The sequence below is a fragment of the Castor canadensis genome, chromosome 5 (assembly GCF_047511655.1).
Source record: "Castor canadensis chromosome 5, mCasCan1.hap1v2, whole genome shotgun sequence".
NCBI lineage: Eukaryota > Metazoa > Chordata > Mammalia > Rodentia > Castoridae > Castor > Castor canadensis.
Genome location: NC_133390.1, coordinates 92113692 through 92132622, shown reverse-complemented (window position 1 = coordinate 92132622; position 18931 = coordinate 92113692). Strand labels below are relative to the sequence as shown.

General features: G+C 35.9%; 1 protein-coding gene across 17 annotated transcripts in view; it reads right to left on the bottom strand.

Annotated features, from left to right (window-relative positions):
* Positions 1-18931, bottom strand: part of Tbl1xr1 (TBL1X/Y related 1) — a 151143-nt gene that overhangs the window by 51117 nt on the left and 81095 nt on the right. For 4 of the 17 annotated variants that reach the window (XM_074073734.1, XM_074073735.1, XM_074073738.1 and 1 more), the window contains 3 exons: positions 18499-18601; positions 16646-16781; positions 13192-13310 (listed from right to left, as the gene is read on the bottom strand). The exons of 8 other annotated variants lie outside the window; for them this stretch is intronic. The gene's annotated coding sequence lies outside the window, so the exon portion shown is untranslated. The remainder of the gene's footprint in view (positions 1-13191; positions 13311-16645; positions 16782-18498; positions 18602-18931) is intronic. 5 more of the 17 variants (XM_020175714.2, XM_074073737.1, XM_074073739.1 and 2 more) reach the window with 2 other exon arrangements.

Below are 18931 nucleotides of genomic sequence, written 5' to 3'. Positions count from 1 at the left end.
ACCCCATAATCACTCTGAAGCCCTATTGTAAGTTTCCTACCAATCTCTAGCAGAAAATACACTTTTAATAAAACAGCATCTTGTTAAAAGATACCTTCCATTTCATAGTGTTTCCCTGTTAAGATGGTCCAAGATGCTCAAACTGTAAAAATAGCTGTAGTATTTTTTGTCACGCTCATGAGAAAAATTCGATTAACTTTTAGCGAAGAATTAAGTCTCAAAGTGAGGCCTGTACATCCCTGGAGTAGCCCTGTCTTTTTAAAGGGGTCTGTGAGGTCAAAATTATTTTTATAGTATTGTCATAGTATTATTACTCACTGAATTGGCAATTGCACTGATGTCACAAAGGAATAGTGAGCAAAACTTCACCTCTTCACTAATAGGAATCACTGTATTTTCTTCATCACTACACATCTTCCCTAAAGAATATCCTTGATGAAGCAGTAAAATAATTATTAAAATATTAATGCTCAAATATGCTTTTAATATACCATGTAACAAAATGTCAACCTCATATAAAGCATTTTCAATGTCTCAAACAAAATGCACTGCTAAAAGTATAAGCTGAGTAGAACTAGCCACTTTTGAGGGGAAGGACTTCACACTTCCTAGGCAGGTGCTCTACCACTTTAGCCACTCCGCCAACCCTTTTTGCATTGGTTATTTTTCAGGAGGAGGAAGAGGAAGGAAGAACAGGAAGAGGAGAAGGGGAGAGGAGGAGCAGAAGGGAAGAGGAAGAGGACAAGAGGGAAGAACAAAATTTACTTCGAAAATAAATTCTGATATGGAAATTTTCCAACTATGTATCTTTGCAAGGCTGGATTTTTCATGTATTTCAACAACAACAGCATGTCTCAACCCATGAAAGCAAAAGCAGATGTGAAAACCCCACTGTCTTTTATTAAGCTAGAGATTAACAGGGATTTTCAAAAATATAAAAAAACAATGTCCATCTTCTCATTAAATATTTTAGTAAATGATTGTTTCATAAAAACACATGCTCTGTGTTAATGTTATACATGAGGTTATTATAAAATGTCTAATATAAACATGTCAGTTTTAATATCTGACAGAGTGAATACTGATACTATATAACCCACATAAACATAAGCTCTTTGGGGTTATCATTAAATTAAGATCATACCAGGACACCAAGACCAAAATGTTTGAGAACCACTGGTATAAAATAAAGTGATTCCCTCAGAGGGTGAATTTGTTCAAAGTACACTGTATGGAAATATCACAGTGAAATTCCCTTGTACGAAAACTGTACACACACACACACACACAAAAGTGATTCCCCCTTGGCAGGATCAAAATTTTGAGTTTTCCCTGAGGAAATGGATAATAGCTCATCAGGCTTCAGTATTGTTCACATTCTAATATGACCTAAATGTTTAGTTTGGCTTGTAGGAGCATACTTAATAAATAAAGACGGTACCTAAGAGTCTTAATATCAATATACCAAAGTTCTAGTTCTGATAAGACATATGGCATTTAACTGTAAAACATACAAAGTGAACATTATAAATTTTCTGAGGCTGTACCTCTATACATGGAGTTCTTTCCAGATACCCACTTGATTCAACAATTTTAGTGAAACTGAGTTCCTTAAATCATGCATTTAACAAATGCCACCATCCTAGGCCCTGAATGCCATAATACAGAAACCCATTGATATTAAATATGATACTATGAAGAGTTGGCTGTGGAGCTCAATTCTAGAATGAATCCAATTTCCTTCTAAATTTGACTACCTAGAATTAGAAATGAGAATTCAAAAAGGTAAGAGCTGTGATGGAATTAAAAAAAAAAAAAAAAATCAGCAACAACACAATGCCTCCACAACGTATTTCCTTCACTTTGGATGGGCTCTACATACCCCATGTGGGTTTTCTGCCCAGACGCATCACCTGATAAGATTTCAAAAGGCTGCAATCCCTTTCCCACCAAGTGAAACTTTAATTGGTGTCTCTCTTCTTTTTCCTCTTGCAGGCTTTATTTCCCAAACAGGTAATATTCAAAGTTACAAGCAATTGTAGCTTTTTTCACTTTGTATGTGAGAGAGACAGACAGAGAGAGAGAGAGAGAGAGAGCGAGAGAGAGAGAGAGAGAGAGATGGAGAGAGAGAACAAAGAATGCAGAACTTTGGTGTTTCCTCTGGTAGTGAAAGGAGAAATAAAGACAGGGTAGGGTGCTAGATGACTAACAACTTTGAATTTTATTTTTAGGCAGAATTCCAAATTATACCTGGTTTAACTTCTGTATACCCTCAAGACACATAAGAAAGAATATAGATGTAGAAAATAAAAAAGATCTACGCAATAAAGAGGTAATGTGTTTAACAATGGCAAAAACCAAGTCCACAAACAATTGTTGCTTTTCCTAACTACATCAGTAACTGCTGTAGCTACAGCAGTTATTAGAACATTCAGACATAAAATGGCAGGACTCTCCTTTCTTCCAAAATCCTCATATATGAGTCATTATCACTTTTCTTAACATATCAGGCAGACTTGTCAATAATCACAGCTCTCCTGGACCATCTCCTATTATCCTTTTCCCTAACTTAGTCCACCTCCCAGTCGCCCCAACATTTAGCACAATTCCACTAACGAAATTCTCTGCCTTACAACTTTCATCCCCACAGTTTCCTAAACCCCAACTCTGACCCTCTGCCACTCTACTGACAACTCTGCCCTCTGCAAACAGTACTATACTGAGGTTTACCACAACCCTCAGCACCAACAAATACATTTCATTCCTTAAAGCCAGGAAGATGACAAGTTTGACAGCCTGATGAAGCAAAAACAAAAGGTAATGAATTAAGTTTGATGTTTGCTTTCCAAGGCACTTACTTATACTGCAACAAAGACATGTGTGTCCTTAGCTCAATGTTTTTCAAACTTTAGTAATATTAGTATCTTAAAAAAAAAAAAAAGACAATTCCAAGAGTTGACTTATTTCATTGTTACCAAAGTTTATATAAATATAAGCCTAGGTGTGTTCCAAATTTTATAGTACTTAAGCTATAAAATGAAATCAAAATTATGCAGAAATACCAAGGTAACTGATGTCTATTGTCAACTACAGAATTAAAATAAAGTAACTGTACTTTGTTAAAAGTGGCTAGACAATTTATCTAAAATGTACTAAGTATTTTATTTTTACATTACCACATGCTTCTGCCTCCCTCCAGAACATCCTACAATTTAGAATTCCCATGGAGAAATTACTAATTCAGAATATATTCATAGTTATTAAATGTCACACATTTACTTTGTGACTCAACATGGGAAAATCCTGAAATAAAGTAGAACTGAAGAGAAAAAATGAAATGTTTGAGAAAGTAACCTTTTTTCATTCTTCATCATTCCTACTCAGATTTGAGAGAATGGTCAGTGATGATTTGAACTGAACTAGTATATATTCATGAAACAAGTTTATTTGAATAATAATGCACATTACTTTCTCATTTACTTATAATGTGTGCAACCCTAACAATTCACTCTGCAAAAGCAGAAATGTACATAAAACTTAAAAATTTTTAAATGTGCTTGGTGCAACTTTATAAACAACTAATTATATATGAAGATTAATACAATCATGCCACCAACTAGGCTGGCCAGGAACAGAAAGAATGTAACAACTTAAAAATAAATCATGGCAGACCAGGGTCAAATGACTGAGGTGAGGAGTAGGAGGTATTACAAGAGACTTATAAAAGTTAGATGATGGGCTGGTGGAGTGGCTCAAGTGGTAAACATCTGTCTACCATGTGTGAGGCTATGAGTTCAAACCTCAGTACCAACAAAAAAGACAAAAAAATGTTAAATGAATAAAGTACTTTAAAATAAAATGAAACATAAAATATAAGGAATAAAGACCTCTATGCCACAGGGTGCAATGGGAGATGACTGGACTAAGGTGACAGAAGGTCCCTCAAAATTTGGGGCACATTAGAATCTCCTGGAGAACCTTTAAAAATTCTAGTGCCCATGTCACACTCCTTACTTATTAAATCAGGATCTCTGGATACAGAAGTGAAACAATATTACTTAAAGATTCTAAGGTGAATCCATTGCACAAAAAGTAAGGTTGGGTACTTGCACCTTATCTAACTACAGCTAAAAACACTCTGATAATTGGTGCAAAAATGATTTAAGAGAAACAGCTCTTCAGAACACAAACTATTTTAAAATCCAGGTATCAGCTTCCTAGGGTACCTACCACAAGGGAACTTACTGTCTCACAACTCTAACATCTAGAAGTCCAAAGTCAACTGTGTCAGCAGGGCCATGCTGCCTCTAGAGGAGGAAATCATTCGTGTTTCGAATTCTGCAGCCCCAGGCTTTACTGGGCTTGTAGCAGCAAAAATTTCATTCTCTGCTCAATTTTCACATGGCCATCCCTCCCTCCATGTCTTCACAAGCCATTCTCCTCTCTGTGTCTGTCCCAATTTTCTTGCCCTAGTAAAACTTTTGGCAGTACTGGGATCTGAACTCAGGGCTTCATGCTTGCAAGGCAGATGCTCCCACTCCTTCCTCACTTTATTAAACCTCCAGTTGTACTGGAGTAAGACTCACCCTAATACTTCCATTTTAACTTGACTATATCTCAAAAATCCTGTTCCCAAATATAGTCACATTCTCCCCCCCAATCAAATAAAAAACTTGGTGCTATGCAGTTTACTGTAAATTTCCAGCTTAGAAAGAACTAAGCCACAGGCGCTGTACCTTTATCAGAGGTGGAAAGGTGGAAGGTACAAAGTTATGATTTCCAACCTAAGCAAACAAATCCATTCTGTTGCATCTCCTCAGCAGCTAGAATATCCAGTTTCTATCCAATAAAACAACCTACCCTCAAGCTAGTTTCTCACTACTCTTACTATTTTATTAGTATTATTAATTTGAGGCTTTTTATAAATACAGGTAAAAAAGAAATTATGTTAAATTCATTGCAAAACAAAATTTTCAGTAAGACAAAAAGCATACAAACATAGGAGAGAGTAATTTTTCATCTCTTCATGGTATAGTGCTGCACATGGAGACTATACAACAGTTGCTAGGGATTATGAGAAGTGAGAGGTCAATGTGTCAGACTATCCTTGATGGTAAGTTAAGTTTAATCATTTTACTTTTATTTGTTCACTTAGAGAGAGTGTGTGTGCGTATACGTGTGTATTACCAGGGTTTGAATACAGGTCCCTGGGCTTGCTAGCTAAGTGAGCAAGCTAGCAACCAATCCCAACCCATTTTTTGCTTTAGTTATTTTCCAGGTAAAAATCCCTGATTTTTGCCTGTTTTCTGACTTTCCTATGCAAGTTCCAGTTCAGGATACCCCAGTACATGGCTGGGAAGAGTAATTCTTCACAGAATTCCAGATAAGCAATGATATAATTAGAAAATAATCTGCTTTTAAGAAAAAAATGGATTTACTTAACAATTATGAGTATGTGCTAAATACACCAGGGGAAATCTGACAAAGACCTTTATGGATGGTCTTAGTTCATCTGGGCCATGTGAAAACACCTTCAAGTGATAAACAGTAGAAATTAACTGTTCACAATCCTGCAAACTGTTAAGTGCAAGATCAAGGTGCCATCAGAATTGCAGATGGCACCTTGTTGCTGCATCCTAATATAACAGAGAGCAAAAGGGATAAAAACAGGCTTTCCTGAGATGTAGCTCAGTACCCCCGGTACTACAAATTAGGAGAAAAGTATTACTTTCTTTGGACCTACTAATAAAAAGAAATGATAGAAACTATACCACATCACATATATAATTCAAGGGAACAAGAGATTTTATTTCTTCTGTCCTAGGCTGCTCAGATTAATAAACTAAAACCTCAACACATTTACACATAAATGTATAACTCTTTTTTAAAAAGGATAAAAAATTAAAAAGGATAAAATATTTAAGGGATGGTTACAACACTAGGTGTGAAGATTATGCAAAACTAAACCCTTGGCCATAGTGACTATACAAAATGTTGGTAAGTACAAAGCACCTGCTCTATTTTCAAAACTTATGAAAAATATTTGGGCTGGGGGAGGAAAAGCAAGAAGATAAAACAAAAAAGGACCTCTACTCCTCTACACTGGCAGATTATCTAATATGTGAAAGGTTTAATCTACTCATGGCAATAGGAAGAAGTCTGTAATTATTTTCCTTTCAACAGTTCTTTATTTAATAAGCTTATTTTGCCAAAACTGAAGAGCAGTGGAACTAAAAGAATGTTCCTTCTTTAACATTACACAGCGAAAATGAGCTTACCTTCTTTTTGTCTTTGTATTAGTGGAAAAGAAAGTTTTCAAGGCAGTACTTAAACTACAACAAAAAGAAGTTAAGAACTCACTGCAGGAAATGAAAGCATTAATTTCTAAATTAATTTTTACCTACACATACTACCACTGCAAAGACACAGTCCCAGATCATATAACGTAAGGGTAGATGAGACTTTCAAACACTGCAGTGAATCAATTAACAAATACCTAGCAATGACACATTTTCATGTTCAATTAAAAAACAAATGCAAGCTACAAAAGAATAAACACTTGATTCTTCTTATTCACTACTGTTCTTTTGCCTGGAATATAGCCTGATTCAGAGGCTCTATGTATTTGTTAGGGAAAAAAATAAATACAGCTTTCCTTTTACTAGTCAGTAGTGTTTTAAATGGGGGGAAAAAACTCCAATGATTAAAACTCAAAGTTCCTTCTCATCTGCTCCCATACTGAATAACTTCTATCTCTATTTCTTTTTGACCAAACATTGATTATTAAAATGGAAAAAAGATGGTGGCTCTCACCTATAATCCTAGCTACTCAAAGGCAGAGACTGTGATGATCATGGTTTAAGGCCAGTCCAGGCAAAGAAAAGTTCCCTATCTCAAAAATACCCAACACAAAAATGGGCTGGCACAGTGGTTCAACTGGTAGAGTGCCTACCCAGCAAGCCTAAGGCCCCGAGTTCAAACCCCAGTACTGCTAAAAAAGAAAAAGGAAAAAGAAAAGGCTGCCCCAGGTAATTATGGTAAACCATTGTGAGAACTACTAGTGTGATAGAAACTGCAGTTATAGGTGTCCCTCTCCCACCCCTTGGGTGCGGCAATACTAGGGTTTGAACTCAGGGCCTTATGCTTGCTGGGCATGCTCTCTACCACTTAATCCTTTCTGCCTGCCAGCCCTTTTCACTTTATATATTTTATGAATAGGGTCTTGCATTTATGCCTGGGCTGGCCTGTCGGACCACATAATCCTCCTGTTTAAGCTACTGGCCTAGCAGGGTTAACTGGTGTGCGCCACCACGCCCAACTTCTATTCGTTGAGACTGGGTCTCTGGAACTATTTACCCAGGCAGGCCTTGAACTGCAATTCTCTTGATCTCTGCCTCCCAAGTAGCTAGGATACTCCTGGCTGGGGTGGCTTTTTCAAAGTAATCCCATAAACTTTATGACAAACCTAAAAATTCTTAACTGTATTTCAGCAAGACAAAAGTACAGCCCAGACTTTTGTATTTTGAGGAGTTCCTTGGGTCTTACAAATCATGTCTTTCATCATGCCACAAACTTCAATAACTTCTCTATCTTTAAAGTGTATGTTTTAAAAAATCTTTTATTGTAAGCTCCTTAAATCTCTGATGTACTTAGTTCCTAATTAGTTAAGTTTTCATCCTTCCTAATTAGTTAAGTTATTCATCCTTCTTGGTATCTGCCAATCCAGCCCCATCTTCTTGATATTTATGTGTTCTCCTTCCATTTTCATCTATGAATCAGACATTTCAATAGCAAATGCTATGGTATGATCGACTCTACCATTCAGCTCAGGCCACTTTGCCAACTCACTCAAGTGCTCTTACATAATGCCAAATCACAACTGTATTAGTTATCTAAAAATCACCTGGTCCCTTTGAGCCATATGGCAACCATTTTGTTATATTCTTAACTTCCTTATCAAATTGTTCATTGCGTGTTCAAACATTTTAACTTTCTTCAAGGATTACCATCTCAACCAAAGCCTCTCAATCTTTGGTAAAAATTAGCAGAGCTTCCTTGACATTTGTACATTTCAAAAATCTTCCTTTTATTCATCCTTTTCAGCCTACTCTTGGAAGAAGTAATAACTGATATAAGGAAATTTTCTCTACCATATTGTTAGGTCTTCTAAGACATACTATTATAGCACTAACAAAATTACTAGCCATTTATGAGAAAAATTAATACAGTGGATAACAAAATCACAATAGCTTTTCTCTGTTCCAGTAATAAGCACCTACAAATATAAAAGAAAATATTCCATTTTACCAGAGTAAGAAACTATTAAATATTTAGGAAAAAATTTAAAAGACATAGAATTTATGTGACTCAAGCAAGTACTTTATTAAAACATACAAAGATCCAAGAAAATGAAAGGAAATTCCATATTTTGAAAGGACAATCATCATAAAGTTTCTTATAACAAATATGTTAATTTAACTTCCTATTAAAACATTAGCAATTTGTGTAATTAAAAAATAAAATTATGTGGGAAAATAAGTGATTCTGAATAGCAAAGAAGAGTTATCAAAAGGAGTGAAAGAGACAGACCAAGTGAGGGTTGAATTCAATGGGAAAAGAATGGATTGTTGGATAGACTTCTGGGCCCACAAGTGACTATCCACCTGAAAGGAAATAAAATTGGCCTCACATGTTTCACCAGAGACAAAAATGTTACAGATGGGATTAAAGAGGGAATTAAAAACTAAATATTAAAGTAAATATGCATATGTGTTCCTACATATGGACTGTACATACACACACACAAAATCAAAATACCAGAGTCTACAGATCAAATCTAAAGAGAAAGCTTTTAAAACTAAGACTGGAAATGCAGTAACTTACACAAGAAAAGACAGCTAAAGATTCACAAAGTAGTTATTAGGAAATAAACATCCAAGTAACAAGAAATAAAATTATAACCATTAAAAGTGGTTAAAAAAAAATTTTGAAGACATATAATGTCTACTTCTGGCAGAAATGGGAGAAAAGGTTATTTTCACATATTGGAAATGTGAATTCTTATATGAAAACAATCTGCTCAACCTTCATTAAAATTAGAAACATTAAAATCAATCATAAGAATTACTTTTTCTTATAAAAATGGTTACAATATCACATAGCTTAATCAACACATATCCCTATAACCTAAAGACATAAAAGCAGAAATGTGGGGATAGAGGTGTGGCTCACATGGTAGTATATCTGCCTAGCAATCACAAAGCTCTTAATTTAAACCCCAATAGAGAAAAGGGGAAGGGAAGAAAGAAAAGTAGAAATTTGTAAGAATGTTTATTTTAGAAATACTGCTTTTCTTAATGACAGGGGATGGAGTATGTCTCCCCAGAACGAGAAAAGCAAAATAAGACTATTATATAGTTGTTGAAAACAAACTGACATAGAGGGAACACACAAAAAAAGTACACATTACCAAAAAAATATAATCAGGCTGGGAGTGGTGGCACATGCCTGTGTGCAATCCCAAGTACTTAAATGTAAAGATAGGAGGATCCTGGTCTGAGGTCAACCCAGGCAAAAACAAACTCAAGCAAAAGGACTGTGGGGTATGGCTTAAGTGGTAGAGCACTTACCTTGCAAGTGTGTGCAAGGCCCTGAACTCAATCCCCAGTACTGCTTCCCCTCCCCCCCACCCCCCGAAAAAAGATACACTGTAAGCACTTTTGTAAATGTCATAATGTACTCCAATGCTAATAAAAATTAATCACATTCATGCAATTAAGTAAAAGAATACATATATAAATATAAAACAAAGATTTCTGTTGTTAAAAGTTTTGTTGTGACCTTCTCAGTGCTAAATAACTGTTACCAATCACATAACCTAATCACCTCCAAATTCATATCTTCACCCTCTTTGAAACCCACACTCCTTGATATTCTCAGCATGAGAATAAAATCTTCCCTCAATGTCCTAACAGGATTGATTTCAAGAATGCCATACACAAGAAAATCTGTGGATGCTCAAGTCCCTTTTATAAAATGTCATACATCTGAATATAACAAGTGCATCCTCCTGTATTCTTTGGTCATTTCTAGATTACCATAATAATCAGTATAAATGGTAAATAAGTAGCTACTATACAGTACTGTTTAGAAAATGATAACAAGAAAGATGTCTGGATATATTCAAAACATACATTAATTTTTTCAAGTATTTCTAATCCAAAGTTGGTGGATTCATGGAAGGAAAATCCATGCTATGGAGGATTGACTGTATTGAAAATGAGAAGTCTTTAAAATCTCAACATTCAGCTTCCTGACTGTCCTCTCTCACCAATTTTAATTCCTGTCCTAAACATGAGGACAGCTGACCTTTTTTTTCTTTTTTTAAAACCCTCTGACCTTCACTTTTTTTACTCTCCAATTCTAGAATGCCATCCATTCTCACAAATGAGAAAATTAGGACTGGAGACTTGTATCAAGTGATCAACCGCCTGCATAGCAAGTATGAGGCCTGGAGTTCAAACCACAGTATCACTAAAAGAAAAAAAAGAAAAAAGAAGAAAAAGAAAATTTCTCCCTATGATTATTACTCTGTAACACATCCCATGGTATTTCCTATTCTCACATTCCAGTTTCAGCTGGCTGATTCACACTGTATGTTCTTTTGGGATCTTACAAACTCAGCATCATTTGAGGACTCAGAGTGCTGCAATTCTCTTCCTATTATTTTTTGTTACCTAGCCATAAAATGTAACTCTAATTCATATGTGTTTATAGGCAGATATTTGCTGCTGTGTTCACTCTAAAGCCTTCAATCAAGCATTTAAAGTTCTCCATTCTATGGTCTCAAAGGACCTATCTTTAAATGTATTTTACTCATCAGGTGAACATATTGATATCATTCTACCATGTCCCACAAATCACCATTTTCCTGCCTTTTTAGCTCATTCTTTCTACTACAACCATTGAAATTCTTGTGTTTTTCAAATTTCACCTCTTTATGATACCTATTTAAATACCACCTTTGAAGATGCTGGACACTTTCTTCCTGTGTTCCTGAACCGTAACTGTATTATTACTCTTCTCAAAATTAGTAAAAAGTATTATTACATCAGAAATCAGAAAAATGCTACTTTTCTCATGCTACATTTGATATTAAGTCCAGTCATTTTAATTTCTCTGAACCCCAGTTTCTTCACTTGCAAAACACAAATAAAATGCAACCTATATACCTCACAGGTAAACTGTATGAGAAAGCAATGCACAATTATTAACACTGTTTTAAAAGTCACCTTTTATTATGTATAGTTCAACCACTAGCAAATGATATGCATTTTAAAAAGCAATTGGGGGTGCGGAGGAGAAACAATCTGTTATCTAGCACGGTCCAGGCACTGGAGTCAATCCCCATCACAGGGGGTACAATACTTTGCCTAACATGTAGCAGCTGTTCAAATGTATTTTTTTAAACTGCAAATTATGAAATATAGCCATCATACTCCAAAATAAGGAAGATCACTGGAAGCACAATTAATGTACAATTCTGCCTTGATCAAAATGAAACAACATCTATGCCTCTTTTCCCCTCATGCATTTGTCTAGGAAAATTGTAACATACTATATTTCTACATCTGTTTTAGTTCACTTGAACAGCTTGTAGGTAGATACGGACATCTTACAAAAGCTGGTGAATGATTACACTAAAATGTGAAAGAATGTCAGAAAACTTTTTTTTTTTTTTTTTTTTTTTTTTGCAGTACTAGGGCTTGAACTCAGGGCCTACACCTTGAGCCCCTCCACCAGCCCTTTTTTGTGATGTGTTTTCAAGGTAGGTTCTCATGGACACTCCTGATCTCTGCCTCCACAGTAGCTAGGATTACAGGCACACGTGACTGGTGCTCAGCCAGAACTTTAACACATTAGTGTACTGTAAAGTACCTGTGTGACTGTGGGACCCTCCTGAACAAATTAATGCAGCATTCATAGTAATTGAGCATTAGTAACTTAGCTTATCCTAAAATGTTAAAGTATGGTATTGTGGTTATTTCAGTGACATTAAAAAAAGAAAAAGTTACTATGTATAGCCAGGCACAGTGGCACACACCTGTAATGCCCTTACTAGGGGGACTGAGGCAGGACTGCAAGTTCAAAGCCAGTCTGGCTACAGAGTAAAATGCTGTATTGAGGCAGGGAGGGTGCTAAGTAAAATATTTTATAAGTTCCTGCTCTTTTACAAAAGCAACATTAGTTCATGGATGTTTATCAAAATTCAGAGAAAACAAGAATGGAATGCAGAGGATTGTGACGGTTGATTTTAGGAGGTAAACTAAATCCTGAGTGAACTAAGGTATACTCAGATAGTTGGCAGAGCAGTATTTTGGGGTTGATCTGTGAGGAAGTTGCTAACACAAATTGGCATTACTCAATGGACTGAGTAAGTATGCAGCTCCAATCTAGAAGAAAAAGAAATGTTGAGAGCTCTTGCTCTCCCCCTCCTCCACTCTCTGTGGCCTCTCCAGCCTCTTTCTTCCACACAAACCCCCTACAATTCAGACACCCTGTTGCCCTGTCCTTGGTCATCAGAACTCTACATTCTCCAGCCTCTGGATTGCAGGACTCACACCATTGCTTCACTATCCATGGTCCCGTCTCGGACATAGAGGCACACTATCGGCACCCCTGGTTCTGAGGCTCTGTCCAAAACTGAGACAACCTACCAGCTACTGTTGGCTGGTATTTCATACACACACACAAAAAAGTCGCTCTCATATCTATTCTGAGATTTTTTTTATCCACACCCTTCTCCTTCTTATAATTCATTTATAAAGACTATAAATAATCTCTGCTATAAATTTTTATTTGAGGCTGCCTGATAAAGCTGCCAGTCGCTAATAAGAAATTTTGCTAATAAGTAGCAGAAACAAAATTTTAAGATTTGGGGGGGTGGGGAGAGGATTAATGGGAAGCTAGCGCAGGGCACTTGTATACTTGGGCACTACAGCTAATGTCCAAAACTTTCTAAATAAAAAAATTTTAAGGTGTAAAAACAAGTAATTATACTGTACAGCAGATGAAAATAGATTTTTTTTTTTAAAGAAAATGAGTTAGGAATGATGAACAGCACTTGATGTAACAGCAAATCACTTTGTGTGCATATTTATTTTTACAAAAAAATTTTTTTAGAAAGCTCACCCTGTATACGATGTTGTTGAGTTCCATAAAGACAAACGCCAAGTGGCATGATGTAATAGAAAGAGTGCTGGACTGAGTCTGGAGACCTCTGTTCTAGCCTAAGGCCTCAGTTTCCTCATCTGTAAAATGAGGGTACTGAGTTAGAAACAGTAGTCTCCCTTTTCCACACTTCCTTTCCACAGTTTTAGTTACCTACATTTAACCATGGTCTGAAAATAATGAATGGAAGATTACAGAAGTAAACAATTTATAAGTTTTTGATAACTCATGTAACACTATGTCACTGATAACTTAGAAACAGTATATCATTTGTATTGTTCTATTTTTAAAATGTGATGTTGTTCATCTTTTACTGTGTCCAACTTTGAATTAAACTTTTATCATAGGTATGTATGTACAGGAAAAACATAGTATATATTCTAGTAACTTAAACTACCTGGGTTATAGATATCCATTAAGGGTCTTGTAATATATCCCTCATGGATAAAAGGAAATTTACTGTAATCCAAAAAAGGTACTCTAGCTTTACCATTAATTGATTCTATAGAAAAATTTAATAAAAAGCAAAGACAGGTAAGGCAATTGTTATTAGTAAAGTTTAACTTAACACTGGAAACAGGAAAAAGAAATAGGAATGAAAATAATTTTCAAATTACAAAAAGGACACCATTTTAAACTATAAAAAGCAAATGCTTTATAACTTTTAACTGCTAAAAAAATTTTAGAATATACCAGCCTTAGTAACATTATCATCTAAGTAGAATTAATAATGAATAACCACATTATGACCTGCAATGGCTTATTTCCACTTTTGCCCAGTCACAAATGTGCAAGTAAATCTATACAATACCACAGAAACATCTTTAGACTGTACTCACTTTAAATAATTAAAGCATATTATAACTGTTCCCAACTAAGTAACTGTATAATGAAATAAGAAAAATTAGGGTAAATTAAACAATTTAATTTTAATATGCAGTAAAATAATAATTATGCTTGTGATATTCTTCTGTGTTAATTATCTTATTTTCCCTATGCTTAATACTTTTTTCTCACTACCTCTAAAAAAATAGAACCTGGATGGCTTCTTCTTGATAAGAAGTCTAACTGAAAAGTTTTGTTTTGTTTGGTGACATACAAAAGCATAGAAGAGTGTTTTGTGTGTAAGTTTGCTACATTGAAAGAAATTAAGCTTCTACTGGTAAGAAATAATAGAAAGGCTCTGGTCCCTCAAAAGCTGGTAGGTTTGTAATTGCAATTTCCTAAAGTAATTGACTGGTTAAAGCTAATCCTCTATGGTCTAACAACTACTAGCTTTAAGTTGATACTGTACTTTTTATTTACTTACTGCTTTTTGTTGATACTAAAGACCTGGTAGAGTTAAAATTCCAGCAGTCTGAAAAATAATAAACATAACTTTGCCATCAAGAATCTATCAAAAGCCAGGTGCCAGTGGCTCACGGCTGTAATCCTAGCTACTCAGGAGGCAAAGATCAGGAGGATCACGGTTCAAACCCAGCCCAGGCAAATAGTTCGAGAGATCTTATCTTAGAGAAAAAAACCATCACAAAAAAAAGGGCTGGTGGAGTGGCTCAAGATATAGGTCCTGAGTTCAAGCCCCAGTATCGCCAAAAAAAAAAAAAAAAAGGTAAAAATGAAGCAACCATGATGGGATTGAAATGTGTTCTTGGGAAGTCTTAACATGGTGGTCATTTCCGTATGTTCCTGAGTTAGAAATCTCAAACAAACCTTTCATTTGTACTGAATATATTTTGCATTTTGATTTTAGTTTTATAATTTTCAATCATAAGGAGCTAATATTATATTTAAAGGCAAACAACAGAAATCATACTTTATGGCTCTATTTTGATGAGTTGTTTTCAGCAGTTTTCTCCCATCTACCTTCTCTCCTATCCTACTGCCTTTTCATAAAGACTTAAACTTACAATATTTAATAATAAAAAGCACAGACAAGTGTTATGCAGATACTAAACAGCTCCTACAAAAATTGAAGACTGAAAGACTGGCTTGGGTAAAATAATCTCCTATAAAAAGGCAATGGTACAAAAATCAGCAAATAAAGGAAAACTTGATATGTAAATGACTAGCTCAGAGATAGGAAGCTCACTGTTTCCTACTAAATTTCCCCCTTTTTTAGAGGGGGGGGGGGAAGAACAATACTAATAAACCGAAGGACTGCCCTCACCCATGCTAGCAAGTGTTCTACCACTGAGCCACACCCCCCAACACCTATTAAATTTTTGTTAGGGCATAAGCACGCATCTTGTCATTCTTTCAACTACTTGCAAAGTCAGTATCCAGCATGATTTTCTCAAAGACCAAAATACCTTATTTAGATATAGATAGTATAGAATTCTTGAAAGAATACAAATGGCTAGAGTTGGGCTGAATATGGTTTATCACATTTGCTCTAAAAAAGTCCCAACTCCTGGTCCTCGTGATTACGGGGTGGGGCCTGAAATCTGGACTCAAAGCCTTGTGCTTGCTAGGCAGGCACTCTACCATTTGACCCATGCTGCCAGCTCCTTCTTTCTTTGTTAACTAAGTATGATACACCTGGATACAAAATAAGACCAAAAAAGTAGTCCAAATCGACTTTAAAAGCCCTAAGACAAATAATTCCATGTAACTTATTTTATAAAACAAATTTAAAAACCGCCTAGTTTTATTTGAAATACTCATTTCAGGACAAGGAAAGAAAAAATTCTCAACAAAAACTGAGATAGTCAAATTAATGGTTTAAAAATCTTGTAAGTAAAAATTATATTTTAATATTAGTATTTTATTCTTCTCTCGTTCCCACACATACTACTTAATATGGCATATAAACTTAAAAATCCAGTACATCAGAATAGCTTTCCTAAGTAAAAGTGGGTACTACAAAAGGCGATGTATTTTTAACAGCACTAAGAACCACAAAATCTTAAAACAATGATCATTTCCTTTTGAATCCAACAATTCATTAGCACACTGTTAACCCTATTTATAAAATGGATATTACTGGTGTGCCTCAAGCAGTAGAGTACCTTCTTTGCAAGCATCAAGTCTGGAGTTCAAACCCTAGTCCCACCAAAATACTACTACTACTGATAGTAATGATAATAATAAAACAAGATGCACATTATTTCTCAAACAAAATCTGATCATTCCAATTTGGCTAAAAGTTCCAGCATAAAAATTCATACAGCGTTTCTTCTTGAAAAATAAACACAACAAACTAAAAAATGTATTAAAATACACTTCATAAATGACAACTGCTCAGATTAAGAAGGGGATGAGAATCCAATTATTATGTGTAACAGCATTTGTAAAAACTTATTCAAAGTAAGCAATTCAGGGATGTATCTCCTATTAATCACACTGGAATCTGAGCACAATCTTCTTACATAGCCATATACTACAAAGGTATGCAGTATATAAATAGCAAAATTACCTTGTAATACACCAGGGAGCCCCCCCGCCCCCGACTTATTGGCCAAGGATACAATCCAAGATCTTCCAGTTGGCCTTAAACAGTTGATAATACTAAACCATGAATACACCAGATTTTTCCCCTATAAAAAGCATGCCTGTAATACACAGGTAGAGAAATGTCATTGATAAACTCCTTAAACTATTTTCAAATTTAATGAATTACCAATTTTGACAACTGCACAAAACAGGAACCTGGCTTAGACAAATACAACCAACTTGTCATTTTTTAAAATAACATTTTATAAAACTGCTCCAATAAAAAATACAATAATATTTTCATATCTACCAATGAGACTTCTACATTCTGGACTGGTCATGTGGCTCATATGGAGAATGCCTGCCTAATGAGCATAAGGACCTGAGTTCAAACCCCAGTACCGGGGGAAAAAAAAAATTTCCTCATAATTGTATATCATCGAAAGAAGTTAAAAGTCATCAGTATACTTCCCGCATAAATACTTCAGCTTGCTTGCTCATCATAATCTAAGTAATAGTCTTTTTTTTTTTTGCCCTTTCTTTTTTGAGACAGACTCTCACTACGCAGCTCAGTATGGCCTTGAACTCATTATGTAGACCTAGGCTGGTCTTGAACTTGTGATCTTCCTCCCTGCACTTCCCAAATTCCAGGATTATAGAAGTGCTCCATCACATCTCACTCAGGTATTGGGGTTTGAACTCAGGGCCTCACACTTTTCCAGGCAGGTGCTCTACCACTTGAGCCACTCTGCCAGCCCTCAATTGTTATTTTCTAATAGAAGAAAATTTACCCAAACTACAGTGAACACTCATTAGTTGCTGAGTAGCTCCAAATCCCTAACAAAATACAGAATATTACCATCAGCCTAGAAAGATGCACTTTGCCACTTAATGTTTGTCTTCAACTCACATTCCTGTCCCCTGCCAACCACTTCTTCTGGTTTTCAACCAAAATCTACCCCATACACACAACTAAGTAGGTTTGCCTCTTTTTATAACATCATATATATGGAATCATACATGCCCTGTTTTATATAAGACTAATACATTAGGTATGTTTTGAGATTAATCACAGTTGCTATAACTGTTACTAGTTTGTTAATTTCTATACCAACCAATACCTGAGTAGTATTCTGTTGTACAAATAGAGCAGAATTTTTTTTTATCCATTCTCATTTTCAGGTTGGGGAAACCAAAAACTCCAATGTCATTCCCTTCTTGTAAGAATCTACTCCAAGTTAGGTGTTATGGTACAGTCCTGTAATTTCAGCACTTGGGAGACTGGTATAGGAGGATCATGAGTTGAGGTCAACTTCAAGCTACACAGTGGGCTTGAAGCCAGCTTGAAGGGTTATACAGCAAAACCCTGTCTTTGGCTGGGGGGGGAGGGGTGGGGAGGAGGGACAACCGGGGCAAGGGAAGAAGGAGGAAGGAAGAAGAATACTCTCCAATCTCGTTTCTACTGTTTTCTGGTTTGTTCTGGTGTCTTAATAATGCTTGTTTTTCATGTATTGCCCAAAGATTAGTCACATGGGAGGTTTGTCTCTTAGGAGTCACTACTCCTTTTTTTGGAATTAAAACATTCTACTATTCTTGTAAACGCACACGTTAAAACACTGCAAATGATGTACCCTTTTGGCTGTGTGTGTGCGCTTTCTTCGGTATTGGGGTTTTAGCTCAGGACCTACACCTTGGGCCACTCCACCAGCCCTTTTTTGTGATGGACTTTTTTCGAGATTGGGTCTCACCAACTATTTGCCCAGACTGCCATCAAACTGAGATCTCCTGATCTCTGCCTCCTCAGTAACTAGGATTACAGACATGAACCACTGGTACCTGGCTTTTGTTGTTGTTGTTTTTTCTCCCCCACTTTTAATATCTTGTCAGTTTCCTTCAATGAGACCAGCCAAACTAAACCAGGAAATGAAGTCTCTGAGAGCTGAAAAGTATGAGAAAATATTCAGAGCTGGAGATGGGAATCCTGTAATTCTGGACATGAACGAACACAAGTCTCAAATTCATCCCAAGGTAAGCCTGTGGAACACAAGCTTCTTTAGTCTGGAGAACTAAAGAAGTAAACCATGGCTCAGATGCCATGCTGAGAGGCACAGTTGAGGAGATGATCCAGTGCAGCCCAGCAAAGACTCTGAAAGCTGAACACAGGACTCACTGCCCACAGATCAAACAGAACTTGTGGTCTGAGCCTAACTACCTTTAACAACTACGTTAATTTTTAATTTTAAAAAAAAATCAACATTGATTGTCCAGA